The sequence below is a fragment of the Oryctolagus cuniculus genome, chromosome 4, assembly GCF_051225735.1.
Source record: "Oryctolagus cuniculus isolate XC-2025 breed Fujian yellow rabbit chromosome 4, ASM5122573v1, whole genome shotgun sequence".
In the NCBI taxonomy this organism is placed as follows: domain Eukaryota; kingdom Metazoa; phylum Chordata; class Mammalia; order Lagomorpha; family Leporidae; genus Oryctolagus; species Oryctolagus cuniculus.
The window spans coordinates 74,881,718-74,897,892 of record NC_142870.1 but is presented as its reverse complement, the minus strand read 5'-3'; the positions used below and the strand labels follow the sequence as shown (position 1 = coordinate 74,897,892).

Below are 16,175 nucleotides of genomic sequence, written 5' to 3'. Positions count from 1 at the left end.
ACACATAAACTTGGAAAATAATTAGAGGAGTGGGTAGTGTTTATAAGGAGACTTTGAAGATGATTTGGGGTTTTTGAATCTAGCTAAAGTGAATGATAATGAGTAAAAAATTTGAACAACGAGGAGAGGAAGCAGTCTTTGAGGAAAAGATAATGCGGTCAGTTTTGAACAGAGTGAGTGTTTTGGTTCGGTGGTTGAGTTAGGCGAGGATAACCACGAGGCAGTTGGGAAAGAGGTTGGAGGCCAGAGAATAGCTTTTGGAGCTGTGTGAGAGGAAGTGGTTATTGTAGTCATGAAATCTTATCAGATCGCCAGGAGGAGAATAGGGATGAAAAATAAAACTTTAGGAATTACTTGTGCATTAGGGGAAGTTGTTCAATGAGGCAGAGGTGGGATGAAATGCATTACTGCATTACAACAGCCAATGAGACAATTTGAGAAAGAAGGGGATGTTTTGTTTTTCCACTGCTTCCGTAACAAATTATCACAAACTTGGTGTGAACAACAGGAATTTGTTATTGTTATTTCTGTAAATCATGTGTAGTGTGAATCTCATGTGGCTGAAATAAGTGTCATGAGACTGTGTTCCTCTCTGCAGGCTCTAAGGGAGCCTGTTCCTTAGCGCTGTTGGCAGAATGAACTTCCTTGTGGTTGTAGGACTGAGGTTCTGCTTTCCATCTGGGGGGTGCCAGAGGCTCTTCTCAGACTCCGGAGGCTGCCTGTATTCCTAGGCTTGAGGTTTCTTAACTATCTTCAAAGCTTGTAAGCGGGTTGAGTCCATCTCACACTTTGAATCTCCCCTCTTTCTCTTTTTGTCACAGCTCTCTGACTGATACTTAGATCTAAAGGGTGCATATGATTAGATTATACTTGCTTGGGCAAAGTGTTAAACTCCAATCCTCCATCTATAACCTTATTCACATCTGCCAAGTCTCTTAATGTCATGTATTGAATTCATAGGGCCCAGAAATTTAGTCATATTTGGAGGGTCATTATGCTGTCTATTACAGAGGCTAACCCATTATTTTCATGTAATGCAAAGGCTAAATAGAATTGAAAATAAGAAAAGAATTTGTGGAGGGTGGAGCAGGTGTTTGGTACAACAGTTAAGGTAGTTCTTGGGATGCCCTCATCTCTCACTGGAGTGCCTGGGTTTGAATCCCAGTTCTGCTTCCAATTCTAGCTAATATACACCCTTAGGAGCAGCAGATGCTGGCTCAAGTGCATGGGTCTCTGAAATCTACATGGGAGATCCAGATTGAGTTCTAGAAACTTGGCTTTAGCCTGGATGGATGTTGTGAGTATCTGGGGAATGGACCAAGGAATAGAAGATATCTGTCTGTCAAACTGCTTTTCAAGAAAATTCTAAAAATAAGTAATTAAAAGGACTGCTTCCAGGTTATGTCACTTTTTTTTTAAAGGAAGAGTTTGAGGAAAAGAGAAAGCCATCATTTGGAGGTAGGCATTGTGCCTGTTTAGCACTTTTTAAAAATGACAACAGAAGTCTCCGTCCTTGAGGTAGGTGGTACGCACTCAGGACATTCCTCTGAGACATAGGATGGAGCATTATAGAAACCAGGATTTTGTCTGCTAAATTCACAAATTCTAAATAGATGAAAATAACGACAGAACTTAGTATGGTTTTGCTCAATGAATTTCTTTCCTTTAATTAACATGATAATTATCACTGTTATTAAATTATTTCATGTGTGAAGAAGCCAATTTTCAAAAATTACATTGCATTGTTAGGTGTTCTTGAAGACATTGAGACTAGAGTTCTAAAGATGGTACCAAAAACACCACTGCAGCTACAGATACCCTTCATTTGGTGTACAAACAGGACATTACTGAAGGCACGTGTAATCTGCAGTTCCTGTGGTCTGTTTTCATGGAGAAAGTCTTAGATGTACCTGAATATTAAGGGCTCGTCCTTGTGGGCACACTTGCAATGCTTCTCTTTGCAAACATACTCACAAATGGTTGAGGGCCTTTCATGAATGAAGGGCAGGGAAGAAGCTCTCATTTTAAAAGTAATACCACTTAAATATTTATGATGAGTTTCAAATCACTGAGAATATTATTTCTTAATGAGAACATCAATAGGCCCACAGCTAGAATGAGGTTAAAGCCACTGCTAGTCTTCTAATGCATCAGCTTAAATAGTCCCACTGATACAAGCCACACTTGACTTTCTTTGTGCATTACCAAGAAGAAATAAATTTCACCATGAGGTCTGCTGGAGCAAAATGATTTACCTCAATGGTGTTTCTGCTATCCTAAATTTCAGTTTTTCCCCAAGAGTTGGCTACTTCAACCCACACTGATTGCCTTTGACCACAAAGTTAAGAATTTCTTTTCATAGAAAATTTCTCAAGTGGAAACTTTCTGTAATTAATACTTTACCCTCAATTGCCAAAGAATTGCTTAACAGTATGATAGTCATATATGAATTCAAAGACAATTTAAGATCAAATATCCATCTAGTTATAGGGATATTGTTAAATATATGTAGTTTGCCTTTCGTTGATACAATTCTTTCTTTAACAGAGCCTTTTTTTTTTTTTTTTTTTGACAGGCAGAGTGGACAGTGAGAGAGAGAGACAGAGAGAAAGGTCTTCCTTTGCCGTTGGTTCACCCTCCAGTGGCCGCCACGGCTGGCGCGCTGCGGCCGGCGCACTGCGCTGATCCGATGGCAGGAGCCAGGTACTTATCCTGGTCTCATATTGGGTGCAGGGCCCAAGGACTTGGGCCATCCTCCATTGCACTCCCTGGCCATAGCAGAGAGCTGGCCTGGAAGAGGGGCAACCGGGACAGAATCTGGCGCCCCGACCGGGACTAGAACCCGGTGTGCCAGCGCTGCAAGGCGGAGGATTAGCCTAGTGAGGCGCGGCGCCAGCTAACAGAGCCTTCTTGTATGTTGTTTTTTGTTCTTAATGACTGATTTCATTTAATACGGCCCGTGAAAGTAATACTTCTTAAAAATGAGGACGTTAGGCTTTGCTCCTCTGCTGACATTTCCTAGTGAAATGCCATCCGATTGAACTTTCTGTGTTTAAAGAAACATTCTCTATTTCTGCTACCATAGTTGCCGTGAACTGCATGTGGCAACTAAAGCACTCAGAGTGTGATTCGTATGGCTTGAGAGATTCAATCTTTATTTTTTATTAATTTTCAATTTAAATGTCACATTTGGCTATACAGCCCTTGAAATGCACCTAGTTTGACTAGAGTAGTTTCTAACTTTATTTAATACTAATTAATTTAAACTTAGATTTCACTGACTACATGTGACTCTTATTTACCATATTGCTGTAGAAAATTTTCACCAGTGAAGAAAACTTTATCAACATTTCCGTTCAAGAGATGATAAAATCTCCTAGAGCAGGGAGCTGGGTGGTTTTGTCTGAACCATGGCAGTATGTCATGTGTTTAGTATTAGCAGATGTAGTATTGAGTAGAGTGTTGTATGGAGAATGCAGTCACACTTGATAAATTCTTATTGGTTGATAGGCAATCTTTTTAAAAAGATTTATTAATTTATTTGGAAGTCAGAGTTACAGAGAGAGAGGGACACACACACACACACACACACACAGGTTGAGAGAAATCTTCCATCCACTGGTTTACTCCCCATATAGCTGCGATGGTCAGCACTGGTCCAGGCTGAAGCCAGGAACCAGGAACCAGCGGCTTCTTTCAGGTATCCTGTGTGGGTGGCAGGGGTACAAAACTAGGAGGGCTATCTTCTGCTGTTTTTCCAAGGCTATTAGCAGGGAGCTGGATTGGAAGTGGAGAAGCTGGGACATGAATTGGTGCCCCCACAAGGGATGCCAGTATTGCAGGTGGTGGCTTTACCTCTTGTGCCACAATGCTGCCTGTTGATCAGCTTCTAAATAGGAAAACCTACTTTTGCAAGGGGTATTCAATGTTCATTTCTGGATTTTGATGTTGCAAAATGTACTTCTGGTCATTAAAGTTACTTGTGGCTTTAGGATTACTGTACAGATTATCTCCGATTTATGATATTCTCAACTTTATAACAGTGCAAAAGCAATAAACTTTCAGTAGAAAACAAATTTGAATTTTGAAGTGTGACCTTTTCCCAGGCTAGCACCCAACAATATAATACTCTCTAGTGATGCTGAGCAGTGGCCACCATCTGCAGCCCTCCGTCACATACTCACAAGGGTAAGCATCGGATGCTGCGCTTTATAGTGTTTCGCTAAAATATGGTGTTTGGCAAGTCAGGTGTTTTAAATGCATTTCTGACATAAGATATTTTCCATTTACTATGGGTGTATCAGGATATAGCCCTATCAGAATTTGAGGAGCATCTGTATTTCTCTTTTTCAATTCATAGTCCACAACTGAAGCTAGTTACAGCTACACAGTAGGATGCCTTTGCTAATCTGCTCTGCCACATTTCTGATAGAAATAGTTGACTAATTAAAACACAAAAAGCCACAAAGGATTGCGCTTTTCTGATATGTTTATCAAACAAACACAATATTTTAATCAATATACGGGATTGAGAGTAAGATTTGAAGAGCATCTAGTATTGAGATAAATAAGATATCTCTCAGTAGACTTTGTAGAAAGTAGATTCAGGGCATGGGTGTGAGTTAGCAGGTAGAGTGAAATCCCCCTGAACCACTTACCTTTCAAAAGGTCTCTGTGTCTCAGCATTCTAAGAAAGCCCTGTCGGAAGTCTCACTAGCCTTTTATTTGCCCAGCACTCATCATTTTCTCTTTGAAACTGGTTGAAATGCACTTATCTTCACATGGAGAAGGGAGCTTGGGTAAAATGTGAGGAAATCCTGGTCCTCTGCTTTGGGTATGTGGACATATATCAGAGTCCACTACTGTTCCTTTTTAAAACTGTGCTGCGTCCTGCTAAGCTGCATGGAAAAGTTGATAGCTAAGTTTCTCATCCATGTCTGTTTTCAAAAGATATGGATGTTTTTAAAAGAGCTTGTACCACATCAGAGATCACACTCAGAAGCTACAGGTTTATCAATGGCAGATGGAAGTCAATGAGGACAGCTCAGTAAATTCAGTGGCCTACAGCAAGGGCTCTAGAGTCAGTATGAGTTTGAATCCCAGATTTCTTGGGGATGGGCATTGCACAAATCACTTATGCTCTATGTGCCATGGTTTAGGAATAAACTAAATGAGAGTTTTTCTAGCAATATCTAAAAATCAGATCATGTGACAAGCAAAGGGTATCTAGTATGTCCTCAAAAAAGCTATTTATCATTACTATTCTATATTATTATTTTTGTTAATTTCCAAGCTACCCTTGAAAAGGAGTGGAGAATCTTACAATTTGTTAATTCAGAGAAACCAACTAAGATTGCACTGTTTGACCATTCAACAGAGATGAGTGATATTTCATTACTGTAGCAAGCAAGGGGAAAAGAATCAGTGGAGTCCTTTTTCCAGGAGGTGACCAGGTCATGTCTTCCAAGTGTGCTGCCAGTACGATTCTTTGTGGCACAAATTTTGCCATTGTGCGTTCCATCTGCGGGTGCCTGGTCTCCACCGTTCTACCTTCTCTGCCAGCTTCACTTCCCTGATTAGGATTGAGCTGAAGATCCACTCTGTGAAGTCTAAAGTGGAAGCGTAGAGATGATCTATGGTGTTGAAGGGAACAAAGGCCAGGACGAGGATGCAGGTTGTTGCAGATCCATTCTGCCAGTCTCTGATTCCCGTTGACCTTCGTAAGTGCTGTTACTGGAACCCATCAGGGCTCCTGGACTTATCCTTTGTTCCAGACAGAAGAGGAGTGTAAATCTCTCCAGACCCAGTAGGATTTGGTAAGCGGCACCGAACATCTTTCTTACCACTCTCATCCTCATGATGTGGAAATGGAAATTTCCAGTTTGTTGTGTTGACCCTGGTTCCCTTTCTGCTTTGCTGCTCTTTCTCTTGGAGCTTGGGCCTCCCTGGAGTGAGGCTTTCTTCCAGGAATTTAGTGGCAGGTGTTCCCTTACATTGTAGTGGCCACTTGCCTGTCTGATTTTCTGAAAATAGCCCATTTAAATTGCTTGTCACTTCCTGCTCATTTTATATTGGAGTACTTTTGTGCCCCTCCTGTTGGTCTTGCTACCCATTGCCTCAGATTTGGTGTGGAATGACTGCAGTCCCCAAACATTGTGCTTTATCAGAGCTATTTCCCTCAGATGTGCTTCATCTGGTGAGGAGGAAAGTGTTGTGCTGGTTCCCTTCTGTGGGTATTTCTGATCCATTGTAAGTGCCTGTGTCTTATCTGTGCCTTACTTAGGATATCTGACCAAAGAATCTCAATGAAAGAACTACACACATGCTTTCATTTTTATTACTTATTATGCACTTGCTATATGACAATTTATATGCAGGAGATCTTGCAGAGAACAAGATGGTATCCCCACCCTCAAGAAACTCAGGAGAAATCTGATGTCTATGTATTGTGTATGTGTTTGTGTGTGTGTGTGTGTGTGTGTATCCGATTTTGAATTTTCTGCCATGGCTGTGTACTTACCAACTTGTAGGGATTTTGCCATGGAATAATCTATTTTAAAGACCTAATGTTCAATAATCATAATAATTTGTTTTTGCAATTTTCCTGTATTGTTTAGAATGAACACCTTCATTAATGTAGTTGGTGTAGCTAGCTGGTATATGTAACAGCAGTGAGGAGTTCTGAGTGATTATAATCATTTTGACTATCATTGACCTAAATGTCATTCAGCAATGTACTTTCAAAGGCAGAAATTTGTTTTCTTGTAGTGGAGTAATTGTGTATGTGTTTAAATATTTATTTCTTTGAAAGGCAGAGTTACAGAAAGAGAGGAGAGAGAAAGATAGATAGAGTCGCGCGGTGGGGGGCGGGGGGTCTTCCATCTACTGGTTCACTTCCTAGATGGTTGCAATGGCTGGGGATGGGCCAGGCCCTGCTGAAGCTAGGAGCCAGGAGCTTCTTCAAGGTCTCCCACATGGGCACAGGGGACCAAGAACTTGGGCCATCTTCCACTGCTTTCCCAGATGCGTTATCAGGGGAATGAATCAGAAATGGAGCAGCTGAGACTCAAACAAGCGCCCATATGGGATGTTGGCATTGCAGGTGATGGCTTCCCCTGCTGTGCCACATTGCTAGACCCAGTGTGTATGGGTTTTAAGTAAAAGATGTTGCACACTAGTTGTTATTTGTTTTAGTGACTATCAAATATTATCAATTTAGCTGATTTTCTATGTCATACAAGTCAGAATAATGCCTTGTTCCACTTACAAATAGGGTGGTTTTTATATTGCATATTAAAAACAAACCACTTGTGCATAGCATCACCACATTAGATTACAGATATTCTGCACAAAGTCCTTTTATTCACACTAAACTGACAACAGAAATCTCAGCTCGCAGTTGTGTTTTGGCAATATCTAACATAATCCGTTTGAAATTCAAGTTAACTTTCATTTTCCCTCACATCGATGAAATATAGAAGCTTGGTTTGCTGTGTTCATCTTCATCAGGATAGAGGCGCTTGTGTTGTAACAGCTGCCACATAGTAGTTACTCATGTTCGCTATTGAGAGAGTGTGGCTAATTTGACAGAATATGTACACTGTATTGTTTTAAGTGTGGTAAAATGCTCCATTGCATAAAGCTTTCTATCTTAACAGTTCTTGAGTGTACGGGTCAGTGGCTTTTAAATACATTGATATTGCTGTGTTGCCATTACCACCATTCATCTATAGCATTCTATTCATGTTACAAAACTGAGGCCTTGTACCCACTATACCCATTATATTGTCCCTCCCCATTCCCCCCGCCCCACTCCACTCATGACAGCTACTATCTACCTTCTGTTTTTACGAAGTTGATCACTCTAGGAAAATCATTTAACTGGAATCATACAGTATTTGTCCTTTGCAAGTGGTTTATTTAATTTATCATGATTTTCCTAATATATCAGAATTTTATTCCTATTTAATGCAAATACCTCAAGATTTTTTTTTAATTTTTTATTTTATTTTTATTTATTTATTATTTTTTGACAGGCAGAGTGGACAGTGAGAGAGAGAGACAGAGAGAAAGGTCTTCCTTTGCCGTTGGTTCAACCTCCAATGGCCGCCGCAGCCGGCGCACCGTGCTGATCCGAAGGCAGGAGCCAGGTGCTTCTCCTGGTCTCCCATGGGGTGCAGGGCCCAAGGGCTTGGGCCATCCTCCACTGCACTCCCTGACCACAGCAGAGAGCTGGCTTGGAAGAGGGGCAACTGGGACAGAATCTGGCACCCCGACCGGGACTAGAACCCGGTATGCTGGCGCCGCAAGGCGGAGGATTAGCCTAGTGAGCCGCGGTGCCAGCCAAATAATGCATATAATGTTATTGTATGTATCTACTATATTTTATTTATCCATCCATCTGTTGATAAACACTTGGATTGCTTCCATATTTTGACTATTGGAAGTCATGCTTCCAGGGACATAGATGGGCAAATATTTGCTTTCATTTCTTTTAGATAGATCTGTCATCTCTGATTCAGTCTTGAGACAGCAAAGTCTGGGCCAGAGATGCCAGGAACTAGGAATACAGTCCCAGAGTCCCACATAGGCAGCAGGGACCCCAGTACTTGGGCCATCATCTGTTGCTTCCCAGGGTGTGCAGGAAGCTGGCTTGGAAGTGGATACAGATCTAAAACAGGCACTCTGATATGGGATGCAGAAGTCCCAGGCTGCAACTAACCTACTTTGGGCACCAAATACCCAACTCAATATGGTAGTTTTATATTTAATTGTTTTAAGAACTACTGTACCATTTTTATAGCAGATTTACCACCATTTTATATTTCCACAAACAGACAAAAGTTTTCAGCTTTATCTGCATCTTTGTCAATATTTTCTTTTTGCTTTGTTTGAGTTTTTAATCATAGCCATCTTAATGGGTGTGAAGTGTTATGTCTTTGTGAGATTAATTTGTGTTTCCCAAGTGATTAGTGATGTCAAGCAGCTTGAGTTACAGAGAGAGGGAGAGACAGAGAGAAAGATCTTCCATCCACTGATTCACTCCCCAAATGACCACAACGACAGGAGTTGGTGTGGACCTGAAGCCAGGAGCCAGGAACTTCTTTGGGATCTCCCATCTGGGTGCAGGGGCCCAAGTACTTGGTCCATCTTCTATTGCTTTCCCAGGCCATAGCAGAGAGCTGGATGGGAAGAAGAGCATTTGGGACACAGACCAGTGCCCACGTGGGATGCTGGCACCACAGGCTGAGGCTTTAACCACTGCGCCACAGCACCAGCCCCGTCAAGCAGCTTTTAATATGTTTACTGGCCATTGGTTTCTCCTCTTTGAGTGAATGTTTATTCAGTTTCTTTGGGTATTTTTTTTTTTTTTTTTGGCCAGGCAGAATTAGACAGTGAGAGAGAGAGAGAGAGAGAGACAGAGAGAGTTATAGACAGTGAGAGAGAGACAGAGAAAGGTCTTCCTTCCATTGGTTCACCCCTCCCCCCAAATGGCCACTATGGCTAGCAGGCTGTGCTTATCCGAAGCCAGGAGCCAGGTACTTATCCTGGTCTCCCATGGGGTGCAGGGCCCAAGCACTTGGGCCATCCTCCACTGCCTTCCCTGGCCACAGCAGAGAGCTGGACTGGAAGAGGGGCAACCGGGACAGAATCTGGCACCCCAACCGGGACTAGAACCCCAGGTGCCTGCGCCGCTAGGTGGAGGAGTAGCCTAGTGAGCCACGGTGCCAGACAGGGTATTTTTAAATTATCTTTTGTCTCATAGATTTGAGTATATTTTGCACACTTTCCATCAGAGAAGTGATTTACGAATCTATTTGTCATTCTGTAGGTTGCCATTTCACTCCATTGACTTTGTCCCCTTAACACACAGAAAATGTAGTCCAATTTCTGTCTTTTTATTTTTGTTACCTATGTTTTTGGTAGCATATCCAAGAAATTATTGACAAATACAGTTACATAAAGTTTTCCTTTGATTTTTGTATCTCAAAGTTTTATAGTTTTCACTCTTACAGTGAGTTTTTTTGGTTCAGTTAATTCTATCTACAGTATAAGGTGGATATACAATTCATTGTTCTGCATGTGGATATACAGTTTTGCCAGCACCATTCATAGAAAAGACTCTTTCCCCATTGAATTATATTGGCATCCTCATTAAGAATTGTTTGGCCATATAGATGAGGGTTTTTTCCTGAACTCCATTCTATCCTAATTGATTTATTTTTCTTTATGCCCATGCCACACTGTTTTGATTATTGTAGTTTGGAGTAAGACTTGAAATTAGGATATATGAAGCCTCTAAGTATTTTGGTTCTTATTTCAAGATTATTTTGTCTATTTGAAGTCCTGGGATGTTTAATGTAAACTTTAGGATGGAGTTTTTCTGTTTCTGAAAAAAAGATTTCCCCAGGATTTTGGTGGGGAATTGATTGAATCTGCAGATGACTTTATACTGACATCTTAGAAATATGAAGTTTTCAAATCATGAACGTGAGACATGTTTTCATTTATGCCCTTGTTTTCTTTCAGAAGCATTTTAACATGTTCAGGGCACAAGTATTTCTCCTTTGATTAATTCTAGTCCTAAATATTTTAGTCTTTTTTTGCACTATTGTGCATGGCATTGCAGTTTTAAATGCTTTTTCAGATTGTTTATTGTTAGTTAATAGAAATGCAACAGATTTTTCGCATGTTGATTTTGTATTCTGCAATTTTACTGAGTTGGTTATAATAGATTGTCTGGGATTCTTAGGGTTTTCTACAGTTAAAATCATATTGTCTGTAAACAGGGCTAATTTTAACTCTTTTTAATTGAATGGTTTTTATGTCTTTTCCTTGCCTCATTTTCCTGGCTAGTAACTCCATTATTGTACTGAATGAAAATAGTGAAAGTGACCGTTAGTGTCTCATTCCCAGCCTTAGAGAAACAACTTTTCTGTTTTTCACCATGTTTGCTATGGGCCTTTTATGGTACTGAGATAGGTTCCTTCTATTAGTAGTTTATTTAGGGTTTTTGTTGTAAAAGTATGTAGAATCTTATGAAATGCTTTCTCTGTATCAATTGAGATAATCATTTTTTTTTCCTGCTGTGGTCTGAGATTATAGCTATTTTTTATTAATTGAGCCATCCTTGCCTTACAGGAATAAATCCCACTTGGTTGTGATGTGTCATCCTTGACTGTGCTGTTGAATTCTGTTTGCTCCTATTTTCTTAAGGACTCATTCCATTATTTACATGAGAGAGACTGCTCTGATATTACACCTGAGGAAACGGAGAAATGAGAGGAGGCATGCTCTCTCCAAAGTCAGGTTGTAATTGTCAAGGTGGACAAAGTCTTATTGTAATTGTCAAGGTGGACAAAGTCAGTTTGTAACTGTCAAGGTGGACCCTGGAATGCTCCTGAATCCCCTTGGGTGCTTTTAGTTGGTTTGAGTTTTGAATGAATTAACTCACTACTTTTTGTTTTCAGAAATCAGTGATTTTTCACATTGTCAGGACAATGAAAGCATCTGCTTGGGGGTTTTAAAAATTGTTTTGGCCTGCATCCCATTCCCACAGATTCTGATTATCTGATTAATTCGCTTTGTGATGGAGAGGAGCAGCCAGGTAATGAGATATTTGTTGTGTAGCCAGGGTTATGCCCTTTGATATAGACAAAATAAACACAATAAACACCTGGTTATTGTTCTTGTAAGTCAGCAGAAGATCAATAACCTGGAGACACATCACTTTCAGTTATGAAGTACAGCCTTAAGACAGCATCATGGAGGGATAATGTGGAGATAGATCTCAGCATTATGGATTTTTAGTTTCTCAAATTGGAAAGACCCTAAGGAAGCCATGTCCTTTTTTAAGTATTTATTTGAGAAGCAGAGAGACAAAAGTGGAGAGACAAAGAGAAAGAGAGCTCTGATCTGTTGATTCACTCCCCAAATGTCTGCAATGACTGAGGCTGGACCAGGGCTGAAGCTAGCAGTCAGAAACTCAACCCAGATCTCCTAGGTGTGTGGCAGGGATCCAATTACTTGAGCTATCATGAGCTGCCTTCCCTGGGTCTGCGTTGCCAAAAAAGATGGAGTCAGGAGTCAAATCCAGTTCTCAGGTATGGAACACCAGCACATTAACTCATCAACCACTATGCTTGGCACCACCTCTGGGCAAAGTTATTTTTTGGTTTGTTTGTTTGTCTGTTTATAATCAGATGAAAAAAACAAGACACCATCAATAAGGAATGGATGGATGGTACATTTTAACAATAGAGCCGTCTTCATGGCCAAGTTGTAATCAGGTAGTGGGAAAATCGCTAGTGCTGATGAGAAGACTACTCAACAGGCAGCCTATTCTCTGCTTTCATATTGAGAGACATCAAGCTTGCTGGCTAATAGCTGTGCTCACTATAGGAAAACTGCCAGGAAAAAATGGGGGCAAATAAACCTATAATTCTACATTAGTTTCTCCAAAAGTCACTGTAGTTTTTAATCCCCTACAGAGTCTTAATAAAATACCTAACAAAATTTCCTCAAAGAAATCTTTCTGAATCCATGGCCTTGTCAAAGATGTATCTTTTTTTGCTTATTTTAGCAAAGATTTTAAAGAAGATTAAAACTTAGTACAATAGACTTTTATGATAGGCCATATTAAATAAAATTTCACTTCAAAGGCTGCTATGTTGCCTTGCTAATTGATTTATATACAGTGTAGAAAGTCTTATGCAATGTAGTATACAAGGTGTCACATTTATAATTGATTAAATACTGTACTTATAACCACTCTTATAAAGAAGTTGGGCACCAGGCCTCAGTTAAAAACAGAAACCAATTTTACAAGATTGCTTTTATGGGAAAATAATATTTATTTCTCGTAGACTCACAGGATCTCATTCAGTGTACAACCTGTTCATGATCAGCTCAGTGAATCTATTGTAAAATGCCTGTCCTCCTTCTTCCTACGACAGGACAAGATAGAATTTTTTCCTATTTCCTACCCATAATATTTATTGATGATGTTTTAGTTAGTTAGGAACTCAAGTTAATCATTTCAAGTGTCAACTATTGCATTTAATCAATTAATTCACTGATAAATACTTTAGAAAAATTTATCTATTTTAAAGGAGAGTGATAGAGAAAGAGAGAGAGAGAGAAAGAAACAAATCTTCCATCCAATGGTTTAAACCCCAGGGGGCTGCAACAGCCATGGCTGGCCAGGCAGAAATCAAGAACCTGGAACTTTAGGTCTCTCACATGGGTAGCAGGGGCCCAAGCACTTGGGCCACCATCTGCTGCTTTCTCCAGTACATTAGCAGGGAGCTGGATGGGGAGTAGAGCAGCAGGGACTTGTACTGGCACTCATAGGGGATGCTGGCCTTGCACGCAGGTCCTTCAGTGATAGATACTAACTGGGTATCTATTATGAATTACATTTGGGGAGGAGAAAGACAGGATATAAAGATGCTCCCAATCTATAAAGGCAAAAAGGCATGTTATAGCACAAGAAAGTACATGATTAACACAGGAGAAAAAGTGTTGAAGTACAGAGCTTAACAGATTTTTGTGCACCATTTTTAATTGTAGAAATGGTACATAAGCTAGGTTTTGAACTATTTCAGAAGGCAGAGATTTTTTTTTTACTTTTATTTAATGAATATAAATTTCCAAAAGCTTATGGATTACAATGGCTTCCCCCCCATAACGTCCCTCCAACCCGCAACCCTCCCCTTTCCCACTCCCTCTCCCCTTCCATTCACATCAAGATTCATTTTCAATACTCTTTATATACAGAAGATCAGTTTAGCATACATTAAGTAAAGATTTCAACAGTTTGCTCTCACACAGAAACATAAAGTGAAAAATACTGTTTGAGTACTAGTTATAGCATTAAATCTCAATGTACAGCACACTAAGGACAAAGATCCTACATGAGGAGTAAGTGCACAGTGACTCCTGTTGTTGACTTAACAAATTGACACTCTTGTTTATGGCATCAGTAATTACCCTAGGCTCTTGTCATGAGCTGCCAAGGCTATGGAAGCCCCCTGAGTTCACTGACTCTGATCATATTTAGACAAGGCCATGGTCAAAGTGGAAGTTCTCTCCTCCCTTCAGAGAAAGGTACCTCCTTCTTTGATGTCCCGTTCTTTCCACTGGGATCTCACTCGCAGAGATCTTTCATTTAGTTTTTTTTTTTTTTTTTTTCCCCCAGAGTGTCTTGGCTTTCCATGCCTGAAATACTCTCATGGGCTTTTCAGCCAGATCCAAGTGCCTTAAGGGTTGATTTTGAGGCCAGAGTGCTGTTTAGGACATCTGCCATTCTATGGGTCTGCTTTGTATCTCACTTCCCATGTTGGATCATTCTCTCCCTTTTTGATTCTATCAGCTAGTATTTGCAGACACTATTCTTGTTTATGTGATCCCTTTGGTTCTTAGTCCTATCATGATCAATTGTGAACAGAAATTGATCACTGGGACTAGTGAGATGGCATTGGTACATGCCACCTTGATGGGATTGAATTGGAATCCCCTGGTATGTTTCTTTTTTTGTTTGTTTTGTTTTTGTTTGTTTTTCACTTTATTATGGACCACTTTACAACTCACCAAAACTGAGAGATTACTGCAATAAACTTACAGAAAACCAAATGCACCAACCAATTAATAATTCTAAACTCAAGGCCAAGCATTTTCATTTTACACAGATGCTAGCCACTCCACTTCTCTGAAAACACTGGATTATTGCTAAGCAATTATAACTTTTACATGGAATTCTTCATAAGTTTATTTTTTAATTTTATTTTTTATTTATTTTTTTATTTAATGAGCATAAGTACAGCTTATAGACCACAATAGCCTCCTCCCCCCGTATCTTCCCTCCCACCCACAACGCTCCCCTCTCCCACTCCCTCTCCCCTTCCCCTTCACATCATGATTAATTTTCAATTATCTTTATATACAGAAGACCAATTTAGCGTATGTTAAGTAAAGATTTCCACATTTTGCTCCCACACAGAAACACAAAGTGTAAAATACTATTTGAGTACTAGTTACAGCATTAATTAAACACTTAAGAGTAATTGTGTATTAATTACAGAGCTCAACCAATAGTTTTAAGTAGAATATAAAATGCATCTTTTGTATTGTTGTGGCTTCCCCCCCGACCTCCCTCCCTCCCGTGGCCCTCCCCTCACCCACTCCCTCTCCCATCCCGCCCTTCATCATGTTTCATTTTCAATTACCTTCATATATTGAAGATCAACTTAGTATATACTAAGCAGGGATTTCAACAGGTTGCACTCACACAACTGAACCAGGTATAGGGTATTGTTCGACTAGTAGTGTTGTTTTTGAGTTGTTTTGAGTTAAACATATTAAGGACAGAGATCCTGTGTGGGGAGCATGTACCCAGTGACTCCCGTTGTTGATTTAACAATTAGCACTCTTATTTATGATTTCAGCAATCACCCGAGACTCTTGCTATGAGCTGTCTAGGCTATGGAAGCCCCTTGAGTTCAGCAACTCTGAATTTGTTTAGTCAAGGCCATATCACAGTGGAGGTTCCTTCCTCCCTTCAGAGAAAGGCGCCTCTCTCCTTGATGGCCTGATCCTTCTGCTGGGGTGTTGTTCACAAGGATCCTTCATTTAGATTATTTTTTGCCACCGTGTCATGGCTTTCCATGCCTGCGAGACTCTCATGGACCTTTTAGTCAGATCCGAATGTCCCAAGGGTTGATTCTGAGACAGGAGTGCTATTTGGGCATTTGCCATTCTATGAGTCTGCTGTGTGTTCTGCTTCCCCCGCAGGATCATTCTCTCCCTTTTGATTCTATCTTTCATTATTTGCTTACACTGGTCTTATTTGTGTAATCTCTTGGACACTTACCCTATCTTTTTGATCAGTTGTGTATTTATATTTGTCACTTTACCAAGTGCGCTGGTATTGGTACCTGCCTCCTTGGTAAGGTTGAGTTGAAATCCCCTGGCACATTTCCAGTTCCACCATTGGAGGTAGGTCTGAGTGAGTATGTGCCGTCCTATATATCTCCTCCCTCTCTTATTCCCACTCCCATGTTCCACAGAGATCAATTTTCTGTTAATTTTTAAACGCTTAAGAATGGTTGTGCATTGATTGCAGAGTTCAACCAGTGGTCTTGTGTAGAGCAAATCGAGCAACAACAACAACAACA

General features: G+C 40.3%; 1 long non-coding RNA gene across 3 annotated transcripts in view; it reads left to right on the top strand.

The window, feature by feature from the left end:
* Window positions 1–16,175, top strand: part of LOC149127011 (uncharacterized) — a 552,476-nt gene that overhangs the window by 67,835 nt on the left and 468,466 nt on the right. For 2 of the 3 annotated variants that reach the window (XR_016232097.1, XR_016232096.1), the window contains exon 1: window positions 5,668–5,816. The exons of the other annotated variant lie outside the window; for it this stretch is intronic. This is a non-coding gene — a long non-coding RNA (uncharacterized LOC149127011). Of the gene's footprint in view, window positions 1–5,667; window positions 5,817–16,175 lie in introns of those variants that run through there. 3 annotated transcript variants of the gene reach the window in all.